We start from the raw sequence: 15,356 nt of genomic DNA, 5'->3' as shown, positions 1-15,356 counted from the left end.
TTCTAAGATGGATTAAATTATTTTTTCCCCTCATCCATCTACACACACAATACCCCATAATGACAAAGTGAAAATAGATTATTTGAAAATGTAGGAAAAAAATAAATAAAAAAACACAGAAATACCTTATTTACATAAGTATTAAGAACCTTGCTGTTAAGAACATTGCTCAGGTGCACCCTGTTTCCATTAATCATCCTTGAGATGTTTCTACAACTTGATTGGAGTTGGCCTGTGGTAAATTCAATTGATTGGACATGATTTGGAACGGCACACACACCTATTCTATATAAGGTCCCACAGTTGACAGTGCATGTCAGAGCAAAAACCAAGCCATGAAGTCAAAGGAATTGTATGTAGAGCTCAGAGACAGGATTTAGTCAAGGCACAGATCTGGGGAAAGGTATCCAAAATATTTCTGCAGCATTGAAGGTTCCCCAAGAACTCAGTGGCCTCAATCATTCTTAAATGGAATAAGTTTGGAACTACCAAGACTTCCTAGAGCTGGCCGCCCGGCCAAACTGAGCAATCAGGAGACAAGGACCTTGGTCAGGGAGGTGACCAAGAACCCAATGGTCACTGACAGAGCTCCAGAGTTACTCTGTGGAGATGGGAGAATCTTCCAGAAGGACCACAATCTCTGTAGCACTCCACCAATCAAGCCTTTATGGTAGAGTGGGCAGACGGAAGCCACTCCTCAGTGAAAGGCACATGACAGCCCGCTTGGAGTTTGCCAAAAGGCATCTAAAGGACTCTGGTCTGATGAAACCAAGATTGAACTATTTGGCCTGAATGCCAAGTGTCATGCCTGCAGGGAACCTAGCACCGTTCATCACCTGGCTGATACCATCCCTACGGTGAAGCATGGTGGTGGCAGCATCATGCTGTGGGGATGTTTTTCAGTGGCAGAGACTGGGAGACTAGTCAGGATCAAGGGAAAGATGAATGGAGCAAAGTAGCGAGATCTTTGAAAACCTGATCCAGAGCGCTCAGGATCTCAGACTGGGGTGAAGGTTCACCTTCCAACAGGACAACGACCCTAAGCACACAGCCAAGACAACGCAGAAGTGGCTTTGGGACAAGTCTCTGAATGTCCTTGAGTGGCCCAGCCAGAGCCCGGACTTGAAACCGATCGAACATCTCTGGAGAGACCTTAAAATTAGCTGTGCATTGACGCTCCCCATCCACCCTGACAGAGCTTGAGAAGATCTGCAGAGAAGAATGGGAGAAACTCCCCAAATACAGGTGTGCCAAGCTTGTAGTGTCGTACCCAAGAATACTCGAGGCTGTAATCGCTGCCATAGGTGTTTCAAACAAGTACTGAGTAAAGGGTATTAATACTTTAGCAAATGTGATATTTAAGTATATATATATTTATACATTTGCTGACATTTCTAATAACTAGTTTTTGCTTTGTCGTTATGGGGTATTGTGTGTGTGTGTGTGTGTGTGTGTGTGTGTGTGTGTGTGTGTGTGTGTGTGTGTGTGTGTATATATATATTTAATCCGTTTTAGAATAAGGCTGTAATGTAACAAAATATAGAAAATGTGAAGGGGTCTGAATACTTTCCGAATGCACTGTATGTCTCGACTTGATTTCTGTAGAGAAATGGCACGTTGGGCTCAAATACAGAGCTAAATTGAATTCAAGCAAACCGATGGTCTTTTTTCTTTTCTTTTTATAACTGCAAAAATATACAGTACTGTGCAAAAGGTTTAGGCAGGTGTGAAAACATTTTGTGAAGTAAGAATGCTTTCAAAAATAGACATGTTAATAGATTATATTTATCAATTAACAAAATGCAAAGTGAGAACAGAAAATCTAAATCAAATCAATATTTGGTCTGACCAACCTCTGCCTTCAAAACAGCATCAATTCTTCTAGGTACACTAGAAGGTATGTAAGCATGATGTCTTTCATCTGCTGCAGTAAGTTTCCTTGGCCGACCACTGCGTCTACGGTCCTCAACGTTGCCCATTTCTTTGTGCTTATTCAAAAGAGCTTGGACAGCACATCTGGAAACCCCTGTCTGTCTTGAAATGTCTGCCTGGGAGAGACCTTGCTGATGCAGTATAACTAACTACCTTGTGTCTTGTTGCTGTGCTCAGTCTTGCCACGGTGTTTCTGTTTCAGTTAATGATTGTTTCAACCTACATATTGAATTGATGATCATTAGCACCTGTTTGGTATAGTTGTTTAATCATACACCTGACTATATGCCTACAAAATCCCTGACTTTGCAAGTGTACCTAGAAGAATTTATGCTGTTTTGAAGGCAAAGGGTGGTCACACCAAATATGGATTTGATTTAGATTTTTCTTCTGTTCACTCACTTTGCATTTTGTTAATTGATAAATGTAAACTATTAACATGTCTAGTTTTGAAAGCATTCTTACTTTACAGCATTTTTTCACACCTACCTAATACTTTTGCACAGTACTGTATAATGGTTAATATGACAAGCCAGGGACCTTGTTCTGCGTTTTAAACAACTGGGAGCTCGGAAATCTCAGACTTCTGACTTCAGTGTGTTCAAGACAACTGAGAAATCGGGGGGGGGAAATTTGTTTCCGACTGGGATTTCTTTTTTTGAATGGTCATCCAACTCGGAATTTCAAGTCGGGAACTCTGGCCTCTTTCTAGAGCTCTGACTTTCCAACCCTAAGATGACTGATGTCATCATTTGAACTAATTTTTCCCCCAGAGTTCCCAGATGTCTTGAAAGCAACAAACTGTTTAGGTGTTAAGCCTTTGTTAAAAGATGCTTAAAATTATTAAAAGACACAACTATTCATGTGACCCATCTGTAGGGGAGAGGGGTAAGTAGCGGTGGCATGTAGCCTAGCGGTTAAGAGCGTTGGGCCAGTACCCAAAAGGTTGCTGGTTCGAATCTCCGAGCCGACTTAGGTGAAAAATGTGTGCCCTTGATTAAGGCATGTAACCTCAAATTCTAATGTATGTCATTCTGGATAAGAGTATCTGCTAAATGACTAGACTGTCATGTCAAATGTATGTTGAGCAAAAAGGCTAAGTAGAGTCACCCTTATTTCTAGGAGACCATTAATAATTTGACCAAATACTTAGGAAGAGGCCATAATTTCATGGAAACTAAAGGAAGAAACCACATGGAAAAAGTGCTAAGCAAGTAAGGTCCATTTTCATCAAGTCAAATACATTTGTGTTTGAGTTTTCATGATGCTTGTAGATAAATTAAAGATTGTTCTATACATCAGATGGGGTCTAAGCTTTATTAAGAGGTCTTAAACCTAGCATGAAAGTGCATCCTTGTAGCTGTTTGGGCTAGAACTTTTCTAGAATGCTTAAGAACAGATGCTATTAAACAAAACAGACTGTTTTTGAGCATTCTAGAAAACTGTTAGCTATTTACTTAGGTAGCAGTAGTACACTAGCAAGCCTGACATACTATATATAAACAAAAGTATGTGGACACCCCTTCAAATGTGTGGATTTGGCTATTGCAGCCACACCCGTGACTGACAGGTGTATAAAATCGAGCACACCGCCATGCAATCTCCATAGACAAACATTGGCAGTAGAATGGCCTTACTGAAGAGCTCAGTGACTTTCAACTTGGCACTGTCACAGGATGCCATCTTTCCAACAAGTCAATTCATCGAATCGCTGCCCTGCTAGAGTTTTCCCGGTCAACTGTAAGTGTTGTTATTGTGAAGTGGAAACGTCTAGGAGCAACAACGGCTTAGCCGCAAAGTGGTAGGCCACACAAGTTCACAGAATGGGACCACCTAGTGCTGAAGTGTGTAGCGCCTAAAATCGTCTGTCCTCTGGGAGCAACGTCAGCACAATAACTGTTCGTCGGGGGCTTCATGAAATGGTTTTCCACGGCCGAGCAGCCACACACAAGCGTAAGATCACCATGCGCAATGCCAAGTGTCTGCTGGAGTGATGTAAAGCTCTGGAGTGATGAATCACGCTGGTAGTCCAGATGGTGAAGTGTCGAACTACTATGCTTTATCTTGGCCAGGTCGCAGTTGTAAATGAGAACATGTTCTCAACTGGTCTACCTGGTTAAATAAAGGTGAAATAAAGTCCGACGGACAAATCTGGGTTTGGCAGATACCAGGAGAACGCTACCTGCCCGAATGCATAGTGCCCACTGTAAAGTTTGGCGGAGGAGGAATAATGGTCTAGGGCTGTATTTCATGGTTCTGGCTAGGCCCCTTAGTTCCAGTGAAGGGAAATCTTAATGCTACAGCATAGAATGACATTCTAGACGATTCTGTGATTCCAACTTTGTGACAACAGTTTGGGGAAGGCCCTTTCCTATTTCAGCATGACAATGCCCCAGTGCACAAAGCAAGGTCCATACAATGGTTTGTTGAGATCGGTGTGGAAGAACTTGACTGGCCTGCACAGAGCCCTGACCTCAAACCAGTCAAACACCTTTGGGATGAATTGGAACGCAGACTGCGAGCCAGGCCTAATTGCCCAACATCGGTGCCCAACCGCACTAATGCTCTTGTTGCTGAATGGAACAATACCACGCAGCAATGTTCCAACATCGAGTGGAGGCTGTTATAGCAGCAAAGGGGGACCAACTCCATATTAATGTCCATGATTTTGGGATGAGATGTTCGATGAGCAGGTGTCCACATACTTTTGAACATGTAGCGTATTTTGGATACACATAGCTGTGTGGAGGGGTGCAGCACATGGTTTCTCAGTTGCAGCACATGGTGTCTCATCAGACAGTTCCCACATTTTCACATCACACAAATCATTTCACCTCTTTAACAGTTTTCCAGCCCACAGGCAGACTTGAACACAACAGGAGCCCAAAGTAGTAGATGGCGTGAGCTCTACAGCAGAGTCTCACAACTCAATCGCTGGTTGAAAACTGTTTTCTGCCCCTCCCAAAAGATAGAATTTGTAGATAATTGGCCCTCTGGGACTCACCCACAAACAGGACCAAGCCTGGCCTGTTGAGGAGTGACAGACTCCATCCTAGCTGGAGGGGTGCTCTCATCTTATCTACCAACATAGACAGGGCTCTAACTTCTCTAGCTCCACAATGAAATAGGGTGCAGGCCAGGCAGCAGGCTGTTAGCCAGCCTGCCAGCTTAGTGGAGTCTGCTACTAGCACAGTCAGTGTAGTCAGCTCAGCTATCCCCATTGAGACCGTGTCAGTGCCTCGACCTAGGTTGGGCAAAACTAAACATGGCGGTGTTCGCCTTAGCAATCTCACTAGAATAAAGACCTCCTCCATTCCTGCCATTATTGAAAGAGATTGTGATACCTCACATCTCAAAATAGGGCTACTTAATGTTAGATCCCTCACTTCAAAGGCAGTTATAGTCAATGAACTAATCACTGATCATAATCTTGATGCGATTGGCCTGACTGAAACATGGCTTAAGCCTGATGAATTTACTGTGTTAAATGAGGCCTCACCTCCTGGTTACACTAGTGACCATATCCCCCGTGCATCCCGCAAAGGCGGAGGTGTTGCTAACATTTACGATAAAAACAATAAAAAATAAAAAATGAAATTTGCTAAGTTTTCGTCTTTTGAGCTTCTAGTCATGAAATCTATGCAGCCTACTCAATCACTTTCTATAGCTACTGTTTACAGGCCTCCTGGGCCATATACAGCGTTCCTCACTGAGTTCCCTGAATTCCTATCGGACCTTGTAGTCAGAGCAGATAATATTATAATTTTTGGTGATTTTAATATTCACATGGAAAAGTCCACAGACCCACTTCAAAAGGCTTTCGGAGCCATCATCGACTGTGGGTTTTGTCCAACATGTCTCTGGACCTACTCACTGTCACAGTCATACTCTGGACCTAGTTTTGTCCCATGGAATAAATGTTGTGGATCTTAATGTTTTTCCTCATAATCCTGGACTATCGGACCACCATTTTATTACGTTTGCAATCGCAACAAATAATATGCTCAGACCCCAACCAAGGAGCATCAAAAGTCATGCTATAAAATCTGAGACAACCCAAAGATTCCTTGATGCCCTTCCAGACTCCCTCTGCCTACCCAAGGACGTCAGAGGACAAAAATCAGTTAACCACCTAACTGAGGAACTCAATTTAACCTTGCGCAATACCCTAGATCCAGTTGCACCACTAAAAACGAAAAACATTTGTCGTAAACATAAGAAACTAGCTCCCTGGTATACAGAAAATACCTGAGCTCTGAAGCAAGCTTCCAGAAAATTGGAACGGAAATGGCGCCACACCAAACTGGAAGTCTTCCGACTAGCTTGGAAAGACAGTACCGTGCAGTATCGAAGAGCCCTCACTGCTGCTCGATCATCCTATTTTTTCCAATTTAATTGAGGAAAATAAGAACTATCCGAAATTTCTTTTTGATACTGTCGCAAAGCTGACTACAAAGCAGCATTCCCCAAGAGAGGATGGCTTTCACTTCAGCAGTAATAAATTCATGAACTTTGAGGAAAAGATCATGATCATTAGAAAGCAAATTACGGACTCCTCTTTAAATCTGCGTATCCTGAGTCTGCACAACTCTGCCAGGACCTAGGATCAAGAGAGACACTCAAGTGTTTTAGTACTATATCTCTTGACACAATGATGAAAATAATCATGGCCTCTAAACCTTCAAGCTGCATGCTGGACCCTATTCAAACTAAACTACTGAAAGAGCTGCTTCCTGTGCTTGGCCCTCCTATGTTGAACATAATAAATGGCTCTCTATCCACCGGATGTGTACCAAACTCACTAAAAGTGGCAGTAATAAAGCCTCTCTTGAAAAAGCCAAACCTTGACCCAGAAAATATAAAAAACTATCGGCCTATATCGAATCTTCCATTCCTCTCAAAAAATGTAGAAAAAGCTGTTGCGCAGCAACTCACTGCCTTCCTGAAGACAAACAATGTATATGAAATGCTTCAGTCTGGTTTTAGACCCCATCATAGCACTGAGACTGCACTTGTGAAGGTGGTAAATGACCTTTTAAAGGCGTCAGACCGAGGCTGAAATAGCGCAACTCTACCACTAGATGGCATGGTGTCCTCATCACCTCATTAAAGCATGTTAAAACATGGATGACATCCCACATTTTCCTGTGCATTTAACAAACAATTTGCAAGTGCTCTGGGAGACTCAGATTCTCTCTTATCACACTGCCTTGGCTGTCAGACATTTTCATTTTAAATATTGCAGTTTCGAAACTGCAGTAAGTGTAGAAGAAGAACAGAGGAAATAACTTAATCTAAGGTTCTAAAAGTCAAACTTATTGACTCCTTTATAGAAAAAAAGTGGTATACTACAGCAGAGGCTACATGGAAACTAGTCATGCGTTGCCACTTAATCTAAACAATCAAATATTTTGCATGCGTGTATTTGGCTGGCAACAGATAGGACTTGGGTGACGCAGACTGAGCAACGGAGGAAGTAGGTTGAACTGTAGTAGGAGCAGCCTGGGGCTGGCAGCAGAGAAGTCGGTGGTGGTGGTATGGAGGTGAAGTCATCCATAACATGACAAACTGAGGTCCATTGTATAGTCCTCATCCTGCAATGTCTTCATCCTCAAGGTCAGCAGCTTCTCAGTCCAGTATGGCCTTCTGAGTATGCCTGAGCAGGTAGTCCACACCAATCAGCGCTTCTGAACATTTTTAAGACGATAGAGAACCAACACAAGACAAAATGAGTTTGATTTCTCTGTTTTGAGAGATGCAATGATATTAGTTACGAAATGACAGTGTATAATGTACCGAGGTTCTAGCAGAGCTGAGAGACAGCGGAGGCAGTGGTCTTCGTAGAGGCTAAACCAGAGAGGGTCTGAGAAAGGCAACGTGGTCATCAAATGGGCCATAGCAGGGCTGAAGATGAGTCTGGAGAAAGAAATTCTTGAAGATTATAAAAATATTCAGTGTAATCTGTAACTTCTGTGTTTTGCATGTTATTTTGGCATTAATTCGTGTCACTTAACAGTTTGCAAACATTGTAAAAACACATTTATTGAGTGAATAAAGCCGCATACAAACATGGTCTCTTTCTTGCTTTCTTGAGTAAGGCAGCTCCAAAATGCAGGTGTTTCGCTCGCTGCTTTCTGTGGTGGAGGGGCAGCCAGTGGAAAATACAGAGCGTAGGCGTTGGTAATCCTCTAGTTGCGCCATGATTGGCTCAGTGTTCTGTCACTCATGGGGACACTATGTCACTGCAGAATCTACAGGGAGAGCTAGGCAGTTCAAGCCACCTTGGGTGCTGCCATAGATTTACATAAGAAGTGCCCATCCAAGAAGGCTCAAGGTCATTGGCCACAGATAAAATGACGTCAAATCACGTTATATCTACCGTAGCTTTTATTGGACTGATCATGTAAACATCATACTTTCAAAATCTTAGCTAGCAAGCTAGACAAGCAGTCATCGTCATGAATCACGTCAACAATCTACTGGCAAATCCTTTTCAATCTTTGTCATATGAAGAGAAATTATAGATGAAATGTATCGGTGCTCATCGGTCGTAAATCTTAAATTAAACAATGAGTGGTTTGGAAGGAATCAGTGGCTAACTGCAAGCGTTGCAAAGAAATCACTATTTTGCTTCCCCTGCCTGCTATTCGGTGGAGAGAGTGTTTGGTCCAAGTCTGGGTTTAAGCTAAGAAAGTAATACTAAGTGTATGTTTTGTAGTCAGTAAGCTGTTATTAGGGTGAGGCACATGGGCTACTAACTTGGTCCCTTTCCCCCTCAGAACATAGCCTACTGTTCTGGCTTGGTGGAACAGGGAGAATACTGTCAGAACGGCCCATGTTCTGAATTCTGTCGCTGTACATTTCAAAAGTGCTGAACAATGTCCATCTTAGCTCACTCATGAATGTCTTCATTGAAATTACAGATTGCCTCTTATCAGCTCATTGTTCCCTTATGCCATAGTTTGTACATCTCAATTGTTATAGGCCTATTGCTTATATAGGTCTCTCATTAGTATCTTATTCATCATTTTAGGCAATGTTGGAATGATTTCATTGTTTTATAATTAGCTCATGTGTTTTCTTGATGAGGAGTAGATACTATATGTTGGGTCTGTAACCATGTTTGCCAGTGACAGTCTCTTCCCATTCAAATATTTGTTTTCAACAAAAAGTTCAGTAGTAGACCCATGTAATTCCAGTTGATGTTATTGTATATAAAAGTGGATCCTCATGATTGTATTTTCCTTCCTTTTTAGACCACATACAGTAAGCCTAATAAAATACTTCAAATGGTAGGCTGACTGAGTCTCTCTCTTTCTCTCTCTCTCTGTAAGGGGTGTGTAACTGGCGGCAGGGAAGTCAGACGCAGGAGAGCAGAACTTGGTAATAGCCGGAGCAGTTTAATAGTAAAACCAACGGTATAAGAAATACAAAATATGGGCACAATAACCCGATGCGCACCAGTCAAACAAATGTGCACAAGCACTTACAACAAACAATACCACACAAAGACATGGGGGGAACAGAGGGTTAAACACACAACACGTAATGAGGGAAATGAAAACCAGGTGTGTGGGAAAACAAGACAAAACAAATTGAAAATGAAAAATGGATTGGCGATGGCTAGAAGACCGTCGACCACCGAACACCGCCCGAACAAGGAGAGGCATCGACTTCGGCAGAAGTCGTGACACTCTCTCTCTCTCTGTGTGGTGACTTAACGAAGAGTAAATTTAAGGCCTCAACATCTTGCTGAATTTATCTGAACTAACATATATCTGAATTTCTGTCGGTGTCCATTTTGAAAGTGCTGAAAGAATAGTCCTACCTCGTGGCAGCTCGTTAGCTTGCACTTGTTATACTTAGAACTAAGTGTTAATAACAGAGATGGGACCAAGTCATTGTTTTACAAGTCACAAGTAAGTCTCAAGTCTTAGCACTCAAGTCCCAAGTCAAGACAGGCAAGTCCGAGTCAAGTCTCAAGTCAAGTCTCAAGTCCTAAACTTTGAGTTTCGAGTCATAATAAAGTCATAATGTGCTCTTCACCAAATGTAATACCATTTCATATTTTTAACAAGAGTAAGTTAGTATATTACATTTACGCAAATCATGAATGCTTTTAAAAATATCAATATATTTATTACTTTCCAAATAAACGTTATACTTCCATGTAAATACATGGGTAGCCATGAGAAAGACACACCCTCCCAATAGTGATCGACTATCGAGGATCGCTATGGGGTGCAATCGGGCTATGTAGGCTTGCACACAATCGCCCAACCTTACACACACACACACACTCCCTCTCTGTGTGGTTACAGTAGGCTAACGTATGTCAATGGTTTTAGGAACAGCAGTAACATCAGGCAGGATTTAGGCTACCAACTGCCTAGCCAGGTGTAGCTCAATCTTGGGTGCAATGATCACGTTCCCGCACTGACTGACTTTGTGGAGGCTCATTGATTTAACGGTACGTTAGCCTACACTAGTAAAGAAATAAAATATATAGCTGTCGGCTATATTAGCCACGACTTACTGTTCTTTGTGCAGCTTCAAATGTCGAACAAAGTTGGAAATTGTTGCGCCTCCGTCTGTAATTTTCTTTCCGCATGTTTTGCAAGTTGTAATACGTTTTTTGTTGATACAGCATCTTCTTTATATCCGAAAATAAAATAATTTTTGGGGGGGTGTCATCTGAATTCACCCGCCGACGTTCCTCTGCACTGCCACGCACAACTTTTTCTCAGCTGGCACAATTTGATTGGCTGCTGTCCGATTCAAACTGTAATCCGTTAAATGAAGAGTTGATGCATTGCACACTTTTTTTAAATAGCATAATTTTTATATATTTGGGTTTGGGGAGGGTATCAAGTCCAAGTCAAGTCACGAGTCATTGGTGTTAAAGTCAATGTCGAGTTGCAAGTCATCATATTTGTGACTCAAGTCTGACTCGAGTCCAAGTCATGTGACTCGAGTCCACACCTCTGGTTAATAATATATGAATAAACATGATTGCATATTTGAATTATATTTGCATAGTGTATAATACTGACCCTAGATTGGCACCCACACTCTGAGAAGCCTGATAACTTCTATGGCTATTCAAATCAAATCAAGTTTATTTTATATAGCCCTTCGTACATCAGCTAATATCTCGAAGTGCTGTACAGAAACCCAGCCTAAAACCCCAAACAGCAAGCAATGCAGGTGTAGAAGCACGGTGGCTAGGAAAAACTCCCTAGAAAGGCCAAAACCTAGGAAGAAACCTAGAGAGGAACCAGGCTATGAGGGGTGGCCAGTCCTCTTCTGGCTGTGCCGGGTGGAGATTATAACAGAACTATGCCAAGATGTTCAAATTGTTCATAAATGACAAGCATGGTCAAATAATAATCATGAATAATTTTCAGTTGGCTTTTCATAGCCGATCATTAAGAGTTGAAAATAGCAGGTCTGGGACAGGTGGCGGTTCCATAACCGCAGGCAGAACAGTTGAAACTGGAATAGCAGCAAGGCCAGGTGGACTGGGGACAGCAAGGAGTCATCATGCCCGGTAGTCCTGACGTAATGTCCTAGGGCTCAGGTCCTCCGAGAGAGAGAAAGAAAGAGAGAAGAGAGAATTAGAGAGAGCCAAGATTTTCAAAATGTTCATAAATGACAAGCATGGTCAAATAATAATCAGGAATAAATGTCAGTTGGCTTTTCATAGCCGATCATTAAAAGTTGAAAACAGCAGGTCTGGGACAGGTAGGGGTTCCATAACCGCAGGCAGAACAGTTGAAACTGGAATAGCAGCAAGGCCAGGCGGACTGGGGACAGCAAGGAGTCATCATGCCCGGTTTGCCGTGACGTATGGTCCTAGGGCTCAGGTTCTCCGAGAGAGAGAAAGAAAGAGAGAACGAGAGAATTAGAGAGAGCATACTTAAATTCACACAGGACACTGGATAAGATAGGAGAAGTACTCCAGGTATAACCAACTGACCCTAGCCCCCCGACACATAAACTACTGCAGCATAAATACTGGAGGCTGAGACAGGAGGGGTCAGGAGACACTGTGGCCCCATCAGAAGAAACCCCCGGACAGGGCCAAACAGGAAGGATATAACCCCACCCACTTTGCCAAAGCACAGCCCCCACACCACCAGAGGGATATCTTCAACCACCAACTTACAATCCTGAGACAAGGCCGAGTATAGCCCACAAAGATCTCCACCACAGCACAAACCAAGGGGGGGCGCCAACCCAGACAGGAAGATCACGTCAGTAACTCAACCCACTCAAGTGACGCACCCCTCCCAGGGACGGCATGAAAGAGCACCAGTAAGCCAGTGACTCAGCCCCTGTAATAGGGTTAGAGGCAGAGAATCCCAGTGGAGAGAGGGGAACCGGCCAGGCAGAGACAGCAAGGGCGGTTCGTTGCTCCAGAGCCTTTCCGTTCACCTTCACACTCCTGGGCCAGACTACACTCAATCATATGACCTACTGAAGAGATAAGTCTTCAGTAAAGACTTAAAGGTTGAGACCGAGTCTGCGTCTCTCACATGGGTAGGCAGACCGTTCCATAAAAATGGAGATCTATAGGAGAAAGCCCTGCCTCCAGCTGTTTGCTTAGAGATTCTAGGGACAATTAGGAGGCCTGCGTCTTGTGACCGTAGCGTACGTATAGGTATGTACGGCAGGACCAACTCGGAAAGATAGGTAGGGGCAAGCCCATGTAACGCTTTATAGGTTAACAGTAAAACCTTGAAATCAGCCCTTGCCTTAACAGGAAGCCAGTGTAGGGAAGCTAGCACTGGAGTAATATGATCAAATTTCTTGGTTCTAGTCAGGATTCTAGCAGCCATCAGGATTCTCACAGCCGTATTTAGCACTAACTGAAGTTATTAAATCCTACTCATGTGATTAAAGATAATCTGGGAACGTAGTTATCAAGCTTCTCAGAGTACGGGTGCCGTACTACTTTGAAGGTCCTGTCAGTTAGAGATGTACACTCACCGGCCACTTTATTAGGTACACCTGCGTGTTAACGCAAATAGCCTGCTCCTTCGAACAGCGGATAATGTGGCTGCCTGCAACTCAATCTATAGAGTGTATATAGAGTAGAGAGCTTTAGTTGTTGTTCGACCAAACATTAGAATGGGCAAGATGCGTAATCTAAGCATCGTTGACCGTGGTATGATTGTTGATGCCACACATGGTGGTTCCAGCATATCAGAAACGGCTGCCCCCCTGGGATTTTTACGCACTACAGTCTCTAGAGTTTACAGAGAATGGTGCGATAAGTGAGTGGCAGTTCTGTGGACAAAAACACCTTGTTAATGAGAGAGGTCAGAGGAGAATGTCCAGACTCAGTCAAGCTAACAGAAAGGCCACAAATCCTCAAATAACAGCTGTTTAAAACAGTGGTGTGCAGAAGGGCATCGTACAACACCGTGAATAATTCAAGCTGTTGTGGAGGCAAAAGGGGGTCCTACCCAGTACTAGATAGGTGTACCTAATAAAAAGTGTATATAATGCTAAAATAAGGTTTGCAAGTTATATATATTTTTTGTTTGTCATTATCTCACAGGTAATCTTTCAAATCCAAGATGGCGTAGCAGTCAGAAGTCTTTGTCCTGTCGTGTCCCTTGTATATATCTTTTTATATATTTTTCTTCGCATATCTTTTTTAAATTTTTTCACGAAACCTAAACTTCTAAATACTCTCCTGCAACCCGCCTCACCCAATGTGGCGTGGATCTGTTTTTTTTTACTTCAGATCTGGAATCCCTCAACTGAAGCTAGCCAGCTAACTACCTACCAGATATCAGTCAGGAAACCACTGCCAGTGGTCATCAGCTAACCTTTAGCTCGGAAAGCTCTCGCCAGTTACCCCGGCCATCCTACAATCTAAGCTTGATGCCCTCAATCTCACACAAATTATCAATGAACCTACCAGGTACAACACCAAATCCGTAAACACGGGCACCCTCATAGATGTCATCCTAACTAACTCGCCCTCCAAATACACCTCTGCTGTTTTCAATCAAGATCTCAGCGATCACTGCCTCATTGCCTGCATCCGTAATGGGTCTGCGACCAATCGACCACTCCTCATCACTGTCAAACGCTCCCTAAAACACTTCTGTGAGCAGGCCTTTCTAATCGACCTGGCCGGGTTATGCTGGAATGACATTGACCTCATCCCGTCAGTAGAGGATGCCTGGTTATTCTTTAAAAGTGCCTTCCTCACCATCTTAAATAAGCATGCCCCATTCAATTTAAAAAAAACTAGGAATAGATATAGTTCTTGGTTCACTCCAGACCTGTCTGCCCTTGACGAGCACAAAAACATCCTGTGGCATTCTGCATTAGCATCGAATAGCCCCCGTGATATGCAACTTTTCAGGGAAGTTAGGAACAAATATACACAGGCAGTTAGGAAAGCTAAGGCTAGCTTTTTCAAACAGAAATTTGCATCCTGTAGTACAAACTCAAAGTTCTGGGACACTAAAGTCCATGGAGAATAAGAGCACCTCCTCCCCACTGCTCTGAGGCTAGGAAACACTGTTACCACCGATAAATCCACTATAATCCACTATAGCATTTCTCAATGGTTGGCCATGCTTTCCACCTGGCTACCCCTACCCCGGTCACCTGCCCGGCACCCTCCACAGCAACTCGCCCAAGCCCCCACCATTTCTCCTTCACCCAAATCCAGATAGCTGATGTTCTGAAAGAGCAACAAAATCTGGACCCGTAAAAATCAGCCGGGCTAGACAATCTGGACCCTCTCTTTCTAAAATTATCTGCCGAAATTGTTGCAACCCCTATTACTAGCCTGTTCAACCTCGCTTTCGTATCGTCTAAGATTCCCAAAGATTGGAAAGCTGGCGCGGTCATCCCCCTCTTCAAAGGGGGTGACACTTTAGACCCAAACTGCTACAGACCTATATCTATCCTACCCTGTCTTTCTAAGCTCTTCGAAAGCCAAGTTAACAAACAGATTACCGACCATTTCGAATCCCACTGTACCTTCTCTGCTATGCAATCTGGTTTCCGAGCTGGTCATGGGTGCACCTCAGCCACGCTCAAGGTCCTAAACGACATCATAATCGCCATCGATAAGAGACATTACTGTGCAGCCGTATTCATCAACCTGGCCAAGGCTTTCGACTCTGTCAATCACCACATTCTTAATGGCAGACTCGACAGCCTTGGTTTCTCAAATGATTACCTCGCCTGGTTTACCAATTACTTCTCTGATAGAGTTCATTGTGTCAAATCAGAGGGCCTGTTGTGCGGACCTCTGGCAGTTTCTATGGGGGTACCACAGGGTTAAATTCTCGGGCCGACTCGCTTCTCTGTATACATCAATGATGTCGCTCTTGCTGCTGGTGATTCTCTGATCCAGCTCTACGCAGACGACACCATTCTGTACACTTCTG

General features: G+C 43.3%; 1 long non-coding RNA gene across 2 annotated transcripts; it reads right to left on the bottom strand.

Annotated features, from left to right (window-relative positions):
* Window positions 1-5,865: 5,865 nt before the first annotated feature.
* On the bottom strand, window positions 5,866-10,848 carry LOC139530310 (uncharacterized). 2 transcript variants are annotated; one of them, XR_011666003.1, is made up of 3 exons: window positions 7,998-10,848; window positions 7,729-7,848; window positions 5,866-7,619 (listed from the first exon to the last, which is right to left on the bottom strand). It is a non-coding gene; the product is annotated as an uncharacterized lncRNA (long non-coding RNA). The 2 variants fall into 2 exon arrangements; XR_011666002.1 differs by having other exon boundaries at window positions 10,469-10,837.
* Between the last annotated feature and the right edge of the window lie 4,508 nt (window positions 10,849-15,356).

This window comes from Salvelinus alpinus, chromosome 9, assembly GCF_045679555.1.
Source record: "Salvelinus alpinus chromosome 9, SLU_Salpinus.1, whole genome shotgun sequence".
NCBI lineage: Eukaryota > Metazoa > Chordata > Actinopteri > Salmoniformes > Salmonidae > Salvelinus > Salvelinus alpinus.
The sequence above is the reverse complement of the archived record's forward strand: the minus strand, read 5'-3'. Positions and strand labels throughout refer to the sequence as shown.